At 45.0% G+C, this 12234-nt stretch overlaps 1 long non-coding RNA gene across 2 annotated transcripts; it reads left to right on the top strand.

Moving 5' to 3' along the window:
* The first annotated feature begins 212 nt into the window (after positions 1-212).
* LOC126501474 (uncharacterized) lies at positions 213-11645 on the top strand. 2 transcript variants are annotated; one of them, XR_007591683.1, is made up of 3 exons: positions 213-258; positions 5767-5898; positions 10747-11645. It is a non-coding gene; the product is annotated as an uncharacterized lncRNA (long non-coding RNA). The 2 variants fall into 2 exon arrangements; XR_007591684.1 differs by lacking the exon at positions 10747-11645 and adding an exon at positions 8583-8685.
* The last annotated feature ends 589 nt before the right edge of the window (positions 11646-12234 follow it).

The following is a 12234-nucleotide window of genomic DNA, read 5'->3' as shown; positions in this document are numbered from 1 at the left end:
CATCGCTGTTACAAGAACTGGGGTCATCCAGAAGGTGAGCCAGAGGGCGTGCCTGTCAGGGGTTATCTTAAATAGGTTAACTCAGACAGAAAGCCCCGCCTTAACTGTGGGTGGCACCTCTCCACGTGCTGAGGTATCAGTCTGAATAAACAACAGAAAGTGAGCTGAGCACCAGCATTCATTGTATCCTGGACTAGACTGCAGTGTGACCAGCTGCTTCAAGCTCCTGCTGCCGTGATTGCCTCATCGTGCTAAACGGTACCCTTGAACTGTGAGCAAGAACAAACCCTTTTGGTCATAAGTTCCAACGCATTTTATCGCAGAAATAAGACAAGGGACTAATGGTTTGCCAGTGTGGGGCTCAGATGCACCCCTGTTGTTAAACAACACAGCTGCACGTGACTCTTAGAAATAGTGAATCTAGAAAGACCCTACAAATACCAAGACGCGGACAGAAAAAGCTCGATGTAGCTGTGTTTGTGGTTGGTTGTTTTGTTTGTTTGTTTGTTTGTTTGTTTGTCTGTCAGGATAGGGTTTCTCTGTGTAGTCCTAGCTGTCCTGGAACTAGCTCTGCAGGCCAGGCTGGCCTCTAACTCAGAGATCCACCTTCCTCTGCCTCCAAGAGCTGGGATTAAAAACGTGCACCACAACCAGGCTTGTGTTTGTGGATGTATTGCTTGTTTTCAGGACCAGGGTTGAACTGAGTTTTCTAGTTCCACAAAGACTAAATGAGTTTGGAGAGGTTTGGTTTTTGGAGGGTTTGAACATTCGAGACAGAATCTTACCATGTAGTACAAGCTGGCCTCAAATTTGTGTTAATCCCCTGGCCTCTGCCTCCTAAGTGTGAGGGTTATAAATGCCCAGCTAAACTGTTTAAATGAGAATATCTCAGCTCAGGAGAACAATTCCTGCAGACTATCACCTGTTCTAAAGAGCCCTCCAGTTCTCTTTACTTGAAAAGGTTTCAAATGTTCAGAATGGTAAGGTTTTTTTTTTCCAAAAAGGGGGTGAACTCTAATGAAGACATATAATTAAAGAGGAGGAGACTGGAACTTGGGAGCCCCTGTCTGTCCAGGCAAATGAATAGGGGGAGCATTTAGCAATGTAAAGTAAGATCTTGAAATTAAAGTCATACAGTTGGCAATATTACAGATGTGCCCCCCTGATGCCTCTAAAGGATGCTCTCTGAGAAATCAAACTGCACCAACAGCTTCACAAGTTTTGCAGTCTTAAATATCACTTGTTTAAAGGAATAGTCCTCAAACTCCCGCATCTAAGGTGTTAATTTACTCTGAGTTTGAAATCAGCTAAAAGGCTATAAATTGATCTTTCAAAGTAATGGGGGTGGCAGGCAGTGTCCTCCCAAAGTTCCCGGCATTGCCAGGAAGCCTGCTTACAAGGAAGGGAGCGCTCTTGGGAAAATGTGGTATTGTTGCTTCTGTAAAGAGAGGAATGAAGTTTTTCCACAAGCAGTTGTAGGATGCTCAGTACAAAAGGTGATGACTACTGCCCTGATGCCCACCCAGAGCATACTCCAGCCGATGCAGGAGATTTAGGACTTTCCCCAAATCTAAACTAGGGCACAAAAACATAGTGAGAAGAGATTTTATCCAGGGCAAATTTGAAAGTGACAAAGTCACTGAAATTTGAGTCCAACACAGAAACAGATTTATGTCAAGACCGAATTTTACAAAGGACTTTAGGGATCAGTAAGGTGGGGGAAGACTTGGACAAGAAAATGAGGACTTTTATTTTGACTTTGAAGCCAAACTGCATTCTTTACCAGGGAGCAGTTGTTCAGAGGGAGCTGGGTGCTGGGCCGTCAACCAGGAATGTCATTTACTTGTATTCCATACACAACAACCAACAACAAAAAGCTCCCCAAGTTTCCCTCCCCCTTGGTACCTACTCTCTCCAGGTGATGGGAAGCAAACACAGGCAGCTACCCACACGTACGGAGAGCCATGCCTGCCAGAGGACCCTGCTCTAGAAGGTCCTAGAGTGCAGAGGTCGAGGCATTTCAAGCTGCCATACTCCAGAAGACTGGACCTTTCTGGAAAAGGGGGGCTCCGGGTACTTCAGTGTGTACTGAATCTCTATTTTCAGAAATGTGAAGGCTGCTTTCTGCAAAATCCTCTACCAACAACTTCAGTGTAAATGGAAACTTGAGTTTCTTTCATTGAGTTCGTGAACAGTCTATGTATTCATTTTCCACAAGATGTACAGTTTAGCTGTTTTGTCTTTTTTGTTGTTGTTTTGTTTGTTTTTGCTTGTTTGTTTTCTTGATTTTTATTGAGCTCTACATTTTTCTCTGCTTCCCTCCCTGCCTCTCCCCTCCCCTTCAATCCTCTCCCAAGGTCCCCATGTTCCCAATTTACTCAGGAGATCTTGTCTTTTTCTACTACTCATGTAGATTAGATCCATGCATGTCTCTCTTAGGGTCCTCATTCTTGTCTAGGCTCTCTGGGATTGTGATTTGTAGGCTGGTTTCCTTTGCTTTATATTTAAAAACCACTTATGAGTGAGTACATATGATAATTGTCTTTCTGGGTCTGGGCTACCTCACTCAATATGATGTTTTCTAGCTCCATCTATTTGCCTGAAAAATTCAAGATGTTGTTATTTTTTCTGCTGTGTTATTTTTTCTCCATTGTGTAAATGTACCACATTTTCCTTATCCATTCTTCAGTTGAGGAGCATTTAAGTTGTTTCCAGGTTCTGGCTATGACAAACAATGCTGCTATAAACATAGTTGAGCACATGTCCTTGTGGCACAATTGAGCATCCTTTGGCTATATACCCAAAAGTGGTATTACTGGGTCTTGAGGAAGGTTGTTTCCTAATTTTCTGAGAAATCGCCACACTGACAGCCAAAGGGGCTGTACAAGTTTGCACTCCCACCAGCAATGCAGGAGTGTTTCCATTACCCCACAACCTCTCCAGCATAAGTTGNTTTCTTTCATTCATTTTTTTTTTTTTTTTTTTTTTTTTTTTGGTTTTTCGAGACAGGGTTTCTCTGTGGCTTTGGAGCCTGTCCTGGAACTAGCTCTGTAGACCAGGTTGGTCTCGAACTCGCAGAGATCCACCTGCCTCTGCCTCCAGAGTGCTGGGATTAAAGGCGTGCACCACCATCGCCCGGCTCATCAATGTTTTTGATCTTGGCCATTCTTATAGGTGTTAGATGGAATCTCAGAGTTGTTTTGATTTGCATTTCTCTGATGACTAAGGATGTTAAGAATTTCCTTAAGTGTCTTTCAGCCATTTTAGACTCTTCTGTTGAGAGTTCTCTGTTTAGGTCTGTACTCAATTTTTTTATTGAATTATTTGTTCTTTTGATGACCAATTTCTTGAGTTCTTTGTATATTTTTGAGATCAGACCTCTGTCTGATGTGGGGTTGGTGAAGATTTTTTCCCATTCTGTAGATTGCCATTTTGTCTTGTTGACCGTGTCCTTTGCTTTACAGAAGCTTTTCAGTTTCAGGAGGTCCCATTTATTAATTGTTTTTCTCAGTATGTGCTACTGAGGTTGTATTTAGGAAGTGGTCTCCTGTGCTAATGCATTCAAGTGCACTTCCCACTTTCTCTTCTATGAGGTTCAGTGTGGCTGGCTTTATGTTAAGGTCTTTGATCCATTTGGACTTGACTTTTGTTCCTTTTGACAGATATGGATCTATTTTCATTCTTCTACATGTTAATATCCAGTTACGCCAACACCACTTGTTAAATATGCTTTCTTTTTTTCATTTGATATATTTTGCTTCTTTGTCAAAAATCAGGTGTTTGAAGGTGTTTGAATTAATATCTGGGTCTTTAATTTGGTACCATTGGTCCTCTTGTCTGTTTTTATGCCAACACCAGACTGTTTTCAGTACTGTAACTCTGTAGTAGAGTTTGAAGTCAGGAATTGTGATGCCTCCAGAAGTTCTTTTACTGTACAAGATTGTTTTGGTTATCCTGGGTTTTTGCTTTTCCATACAAAGTTGAGTGCCATTCTTTCAAGGTCTGTGAAGAATTGTGCTGGGATTTTGATGGGTATTACATTGAATCTGTAGGTTGCTTTTGATAAGATTGCCATTTTTACTATGTTAATTCTACCTACCCAAGAGCATAGGAGATCTTTCCACTTTCTGGTGTCTTCTTCAACTTCTTTCTTCAAAGATTTAAAGTTCTTGTCATACAAGTCTTCCGCTTGTTTGGTTAGAGTTACTCTGATCACTGTTAGTCATCATTGTTTGACATCCCCTCTGCCATACTTTCACCTCCGACAACTCTGTTCCACTTCCTCCCCCTGACCCTGCTTTGCTCTTCCAGACTCCTATGCACAACTGGAAACCTTGAGCACCCGTCGCTCATGCCCACACCCACATTTACCAGCTCATGGAAGAGCTTCACTTCCACACAAGACCAGCCTTGAATTCTTTTCCCATTCTATCCACACCCACTGGGAGACTCAGTCCTGTGCTTACACAGTCAGAATTTTCAGGGTGCCTGTTGGCCTTGCCCACCCACCCTGCCATCTTCTTCTGTAGGATTATGTCTGAATTTCTTTCTTTTCATCTCTAGCATCCACTCAACTATATACAACACAATAGGCACACAACATTTGTCAAAGCACATGAAGAGGGAAGGAAGGGGAGAGAAGGGAGAGAGAAAGGAAAAAACACGTATGGTAGAAAAAAAAAACCCTATTTTTTCAAATACAATAGCCTGGCTAACTAAGATGAAAAGAAAACATAAATATTTTGTTTGGGTTAAAATAAAAAAAATAGAATTAATTTACTTTTTTTTTTTTTCGAGACAGAATTTCTCTGTGTAGCCCTGGCTGTCCTGGAACTCACTCTGCAGACCAGGCTGACCTAGAACTCACAGAAATCTACCTGCTTCTGTTTCCCAAGTGCCCAATTTTGATTTGCTATCATGGGAGAACAGCCTATAGCAGGAACTAATCATCAACAGAGAGGGACAGGACAGGGGTTTTCATTGCAGTGGCCCCTGCCTCACGGAGAACATGGACTTGTCCAGGGAGGAAAGTGTGTGTTTGTCCCCTTTGTGGCATGGTCCTTGCTGTGCTTTCATCAGGGAGGGAAGACAGACGTGCGTTCCTGGGGTGACGCCTCTGTAGGACGGTCCTTTCATCTTAGAGCACGCAGCACAGAGAATGCTGCTTTAATCTATGGAACACAGTTCGTTTCGGGCCCTGCAGTCTGCTCAGCTGTTAATCTGGTGTATCATTCTATAAACAGTAGGGAGACGTTCATTAGAGAAAATTATCCACACTCCTGGGCCTAGTGTTTCTCTATCCCCATTGTGCAATACTAATAAAAATAAGCTCCTGGGGTTGACTCAAACCCAAGCGTGATGAAAAGCCTCATTGCTCAGAATAAAGAAATCTTTTTACAACAACATCATCAGGTTTCTACGATGCGCATGTGCACTGCTGAGGACCAGGCTCTGTAGCCGGGCTGAGGACGAGTCTCTGTGGTGTATATCAGAAAAGGGGGGGGGGGGGTCTTTAAAAATTTTAGGGATATCACAAAAAAAAACTTTTTTAAAAAGTAAAAAATAATGTCTGTTTGAGCTGGGCAGTGGTGGCACACACCTTTAATCCCAGCACTTGGGAGGCAGAGACAGGTGGATCTCTGTGAATTTGAGGCCAGCCTGGTCTACAGAGCGAGTTCCAGGACGGACTCCAAAGCTACACAGAGAAGCTCTGTCTCAAAAAAACAAAAGAAAAAACATTGTCTTTTACGTTATTCTTTACCATAGGTGGGAAATACAAAGCTATTTAAGATTCTCTGACCAGGCTGGGAGAGATGAAGGCCAAGTGAACAGAGTAGGACCTGGTGGTGATGCTTCAAGGAGAATATTTCAGCAGTCTGGGAGCCCAGATGCTCTTGGGTGAGTATTTGAGAGCCGGGAGAGCCACAATAGACCAGTGACCAGTGTGACTAGGTGTACGCATGTGCAAGAAAGTGGAGGGGGGGTGGGGAGAAGGTAGGAGGAGCCACAGCTTCTCAGGGTGATGGACAGGAAGCAAATCACGAGGAACCACCCTGCGGTCCTAGGAACCATCTCCCACTACCGGAGAGAATCGACTGATTGGGGTGGGGGGGGGAGAAGTCTGGGCTCACGGTTTAGGGACCTCAGTCCAGTCCTGTGGATTTGGGCCAGTGGCAGCATATCCTAGCCGAGATGTGTGCCGTACAAAAGTGCTCACTTTGTGACCAGGAAGCAGAAGAGAAGAAAGGGCCTGGGGACCCATAATCCCCTTCAAGGGCATGACCTCCACGATCTCTGAATTCATTCGTTACTTTGCTCATTATTATGACAACGCCTGATGCTTGACGAAAAGCAGCTTAGGTGGGGAAGGGTCGGCAGAGGAGGTGTGGGATCAGGGAAGTGAGGAAGCTGGTCATATGATGTCCTCAGCGGGGGAGGGGGGACAGAGGGAGGACAGTAAGTGGGGCTAAGCTGTAAAAACCTCCGTGCCCTCCCACAGTGATCCACTTTCTCCAGGAGAATGCTACCACGGTGCCACACCTCTCCAGAATAGCACGACTGGGGCAACCAAATGCATGGACCTCAGAGGGGCTGTTCACTTTCCGAGCACTCCCTCCACTTTAGGGAGTATGTGTGTGTGTGTGGTGTGTATATGGTGTTTGTGGTGTGTATATGGTGTGCGTGTGTGTGTGGTGTGGTGTGTGTGTATGGTGTGTCTGTGGTGTGTATATGGTGTGTGTGTGTATGGTGTGTGTGTATGGCGTGTATGTGGTGTGTGTGTGGTGTATGTGTGGTGTGGTGTGTATGTGTGGTGTGGTGTGTGTAGTGTGTGTATGTGGTGTGTGTGTGGTGTGTGTGTGGTGTGGTGTGTATGTGTGGTGTGGTGTGTGTAGTGTGTGTATGTGGTGTGTGTGTGTGTGTGTGTTTCTGCGGTGCTGGGGGTTGAACCCATAACCTGTGTAAGTCAAGCACAGACTGTACCACTGATCCACACCCCCATCTTAGATCCCTGCTCTTAAGAGTTCTATTGCCTTCCAGTGGCAACTTTAACACAGAGACCACTGGAAGCAGTTATTATAGCAACTTGTATCCTCTGCCGTAGAAGGCAGTTATTACATCAGCTTGAATCCTATGCCATAGATGAACCCCTGAAGTTAAATAGATGTGTTCTGAAGAGAATATCTGTAGCATAATATGGAAGAGAGTTGAAGGCAAGGTGTGATGGTGGCTGTAAGGAGACAGACACATGGGACAGTGACCGTGGCTCTTCTGAGGGGCGGGGACGGGGGGGGGGTGGCACGTGCCAGGCTGACAGGTAGATGGTGCCAGTCAGGGAACTAGGAACAGAGAAAGAGAAGGCTCAAGAGAATGGGCTCAACTTTGGAAACATTGGGTTTGTGATACCTGTGGAGTACCCAGGTGAACCGAAAATAAACAGACCTGTGATAACTACCACCCGTACCCAGATGGTCTCCCCCACTTAGCCCTCCCAAAGGGTTCTAACACCTGCCCTTGAGAGAGCGAGAGCGAGAGCGAGAGCGAGAGCGAGAGCGAGAGCGAGAGCGAGAGCGAGAGAGAGAGAGAGAGAGAGAGAGAGAGAGAGAGAGAGAGGAGACACTGCAAAGGGAGGAGTCCCTAGTCCATGATTACATGAGCCCAGCTAATAGCAGGGGCCCTAAAGTCATGAAGCCTCAGGCAAAGAATGCTGTTGCTGCTGGTAGCAGGTATTCACAAGTCATATCACCCCGATTTCCATAATAAACCGGAGGTGTGAACATCTGCAGGCCAATAAAACATTTTGAAGCCTCGAGGATTAGTGCAGCTTATGATTTTGGATGAACGCCATTCAGAGGGAGCTTCCTACATAAAGCTGTTATTATCGTGATGAGTGCTTCACACTTGGAGCCGTGTACAGCATTAGGAATGTTTAGCCAAATGGAAGGAGGTGATTAGCTGACTCTAACAACTTCTGAGGAACAAGAGAGTTTTAGCTGTGCTCGTCTTTTTTATATTTTCCCACCACCACTCCCAAGTCAAAGCAAACGTGGAATAAGGAAATGTTAAAAAAAAAAACAAAAAATTGCAAGTTGGTTGAATCATAGTATTTTAAAACTTCTTGATCATATATGGAAAGGCTTTCATGGGGTCTTCTGACATAATCCATCAGCTGCCTTTCTCTGTGTGCAACAAAACACTTAACAACAGCAGCTGAAGGAGAAAGGGTGGGTAGTGGGTCACAGTGAGAGGCGCATCCAACCTGGCAGGGAAGGCGTGTTGGGGAGAGTGGGTTTGGCTGCGGCACCAGGAAAGTGAGGCAGCCGGTCAGATTACATGTGCAGTCGAGAAGTAGAAAAACATGAAGGCTGGCACTCAGCTCGCTTCCTTCTTCCTCTTGTATTCAGCCCGCTCCCCACCCGGGCCTATATTTAGGATAAATTTTCCCTCCTGAAGAAGTCCTCACAGACAAGGCCCAGAGATGGCACCTCCCAGGTGACTCCAAATTCAGTAAACTTTATAATGAACATTAACTCCCACAAATGCTTCGTTGGAGTTAACTTATAAGTAAATGATCTCTCATAAAGGCACGCTGGCGCGACCATTCTTATGAGGAAATGACACGGAAGACAGAATCTTTTGAAAGAAGCCCTGGACCCCTTCCTACCCCTTCCCACTTCTCCTTTGTAGCCTTTCCCTCAGAAAAGCATGAGATGAATGCTCTGCCGTGTGAACACCAGCTAATAAACAAGTTATTTTAACCCGTGTTCCCAAGTCATTCCCCCTCAAACACGCATCAGGACTGCGTGTACAGGAAAATGAGAAACCGCTATGCCGTGGCCCGGGTGTGAATCTGTATCCATCCGCAAGCCCCCAGACTTAGGTCACTCAGGGAAACTGAGTAAGCCCCACTTACTTCGTGTGTGTAATACCTCCCCCTGAGGGGCTTAGGAATAGTAAATGAATTGCTATTCAAAAAGCCTTTGGACCTGGCACCCAAAACACCCTGGGGTTTCACTTGAGCAGAGTCGCGAACAGGATCTGCTGCAGAATTGAGTTCGTCCGTGCATACGACCATAACTGATCTGCAAGTGCAGGGTGATGGGTCGTTTTACTGTTTCTCTCTTTCCACCAGCTACAAGTCCATAGATGAATGGGTTTATAAGGGCCAAATCCTCCTCACCAAGCCTTTTCCTAAGGGCTGGGATCTAACGCCCACTTAAGGAAGGAGAGCCGGCCTCCCACTTAGGGCAGCGCCACCTTCCAGCCCCCAGGGTTTTCCGTGTCGGAAATGTCCCTTTCAGAAAGGAACGACTTTCTAAGCCTGTTGAGCCGATTTCAACTGTTCTGCCATTTGCGGGGGTGGGGGAGCTTTTACAGTCTGACACCAGTTCTTTGCAGCTGCTAATAACTGAGGGGGGTTCGCCGAGTCGCTGCTGCTGAGGTCGCAAGGTCACCGCGTGATTTTTTTTCTTTTTTCCTTATAAGGAAATCTTTAAAACTTTCTTCAGATGTTGAACCAAAAATAGTGACAAGAAGAAAGGGTTGCCAAGCATGCCCCCCCCAACACACACACACACACACACACACACACAGAGAGAGAGAGAGAGAGAGAGAGAGAGAGAGAGAGAGAGAGAGAGAGAGAGAGAGAGAGAGAGGCTTTATTTCGGAGCAGTTTTGCATGTTCCTCTCACTCGACACTGTTTACTCCCAGCGGTGATTCATGCGGTATTTACAGCGCGGCTCTGCGGATATGTTCTTTTTAAGTGCACCGGTGCCTAGTGGTCTCTTCCCTCCACTTTCACGTCGACTCACCTCCTTCTGACTCTGCCAAGTTTCACAGGATTCTCATCAGCAGGGAAAAAACACCAGCAACCCGAAGTAGAAAGCAGAGTTCAGTTAGGGATCACGCTGACTTGAAGCCTAGGGAAAGTCACCGACTCTTCCTTGGTCTTCATTTAGGACATGTGGGTGATGGTACCTATGTTTTCCCTTTCCTCTTCACCGAGCTGCTGAGGTCAAGCTGAGTAATGACGTAGAAAATACCCAAAGCTCATAGTCAGTACTGGCCAGTAATCCCATCCCTCTAGAGAAGGGGCAGGAGGGTTGTGAGTTCAAGACTAGACTGGGCTGCGCAGCAAGATCTTGTGGCAAACCCCTGTTGTCCCCCCCCCAAAAAATAAATTACACTTATGCTTTATGCATTTCCCATTTATATATTGGAGCTCACAATAAAAAGGCTAAAAAAATTGTACCTGAAAAAATACAATTAGATGGTAATTATAAGTAATTGAATATGCCTTATTTAAATGTTGCTATCTAATTTAAAATTTAAAAATACCTTTTAATATTTTATAAATGTATATTTATATATAGACATATATTATATATACACTGTGCAATACATTTATTAGGCTAGCATACTAGATATAGTAAAGCTATAACTGCTTTTGTTGTGTTGTGTTGTGTTGTGTTGTGTTGTGTTGTGTTGTGTTTGTTGAGACACAGTCTCTCTACTTTGTAGTTCTGGCTGCCCTGGATTTCACTTTGCAAACCAGGCTGGCCTCAAACTCACAGAGCTGCTCCTGCCTTTGCCTCCCTAGTGCTGGGATTAAAGACCCGTGCCACTATGCCTGACTTCATGCTCTAACACTTCTGATTTTAGCATCTGAATTTCAGAAGGCAGTTTCATCCTAAGAATGACATTTTTGCATCTTTCACTCATTTATACTATTTCTTTGATTTCTACAGTTTATCAAGAATGATGAACAGGTACAGTCAAGCGCAGGTTTTGCAGGAACTCTGTCCTGTCCTGTTTCACAGAAACTGTCTTGTAGACAGCACACTGATTTTCAGCTGCAGGATATTTCCTACTTACCCTTGGAACAAGTCGTAACTGTCTGTGTTCTAGGCGTCTATGTAAGTGGAAGAAATAGAAGGCAACAGATTAGTGATGACGGAGTCAACATACAAATGCTGGACCTCCTAACTGTGGATGTCGTGTTTGTGAAAGAATCAAACTGTTATATTATTCACCTTTATTAGCTTCAATAAAAGAAGAATCCCCACTATTCATAATTCAACTAATTCTGCTTGAAAATCATCTATCTATGACTTAAGGACATCCCTCAAGGCAAGTCTGAGTCTTCTAAAGTAAAACCCAAAGAAACATCACGCATGTGACGGTTGGAATCTGGTGTGTCTCAGAGACTCCTGGATTGAAAGTTGGGTCTCAACCGATGGCGCTACTGAGAGACCAAGGGATCAGTCCAGGGTGAGTGGACAGTTGAAGGACTGCCAGGGTTAGGGACAAGATTGAATCAGCAGGCCACTGGAGGCGTGCCTTGAGGAAAGCATCTCCTGCTCAGTGCCTTCCACTCACTGACCTGAAAAGAAGTGTTCCTCAGCCACACCCTTCCTCCATGATGCCCCTGCTTTGTTACAGACTGAAAAGAAATGAAGCCAGCTTTGTCCTGAAACCTGTGAGCAAAATAAAACATACATCCTTCTAAGCCGCTTCCTCTGACCTTTCGGAGCGACAGGACGCTGACTGACAAACACGTTGTTTCATGGATTTGGCAAGTGACTGAGGACTTTGAGGTAACGTGCTGTAACTCCTGATTTTCAGACTTCAGCAACTTTGGCACAAAATAAAGTTTAGGCCATGTCATATGTGTCTTTAAAAGTTGTATGTGAAGTCATGTGGGGCCCCTCAGTTTCATATCACTTGTAAAAGCTATTCCAGTCAGCAAAAGGCCCACACAGGGCCACACAGCAAGGAGAAATTCAGTTCAAGTGCGTCTATACCACATTTGGACCCTGCTAGGACAACGAGATACTCCAGCTGGGTTGACTGGACAGTGCCCTTTTCACAGACACAAGAAACAGTCTCGGGCTGGAGAGATGGCTCAGTGGCTAAGAGCACTGGCTGCTCTTCCAGAGGACCCGGGTTCAGTTCCCAGCACTCACATGGCAACTCACAACTTTCTGTAACTCCAATTCCAGATGATTCAACACCTTTACACAAATATACATGCACACAAAACGCAAATGCATATGGAATAAAAATTAAATTATAAAAAAATGAAAAATGAAATAGTATCCTTAAGAACAGACGGATGGTTCATCTGTGTCACGAGGTCTGTAAAGCTGCCCTGTGCTCTCCAACCCCCCCCCCCCCACGGACCAGGCTTTATAGAACTGCCACCATAGACCGCACAGTAGGCCACTTGGGAGGTC

Source organism: Alexandromys fortis, unplaced genomic scaffold (assembly GCF_014885135.2).
Source record: "Alexandromys fortis isolate MF-2015 unplaced genomic scaffold, M_Fortis_MF-2015_v1.1 scaffold_41, whole genome shotgun sequence".
Lineage (NCBI taxonomy): Eukaryota > Metazoa > Chordata > Mammalia > Rodentia > Cricetidae > Alexandromys > Alexandromys fortis.
The sequence above is the reverse complement of the archived record's forward strand: the minus strand, read 5'-3'. Positions and strand labels throughout refer to the sequence as shown.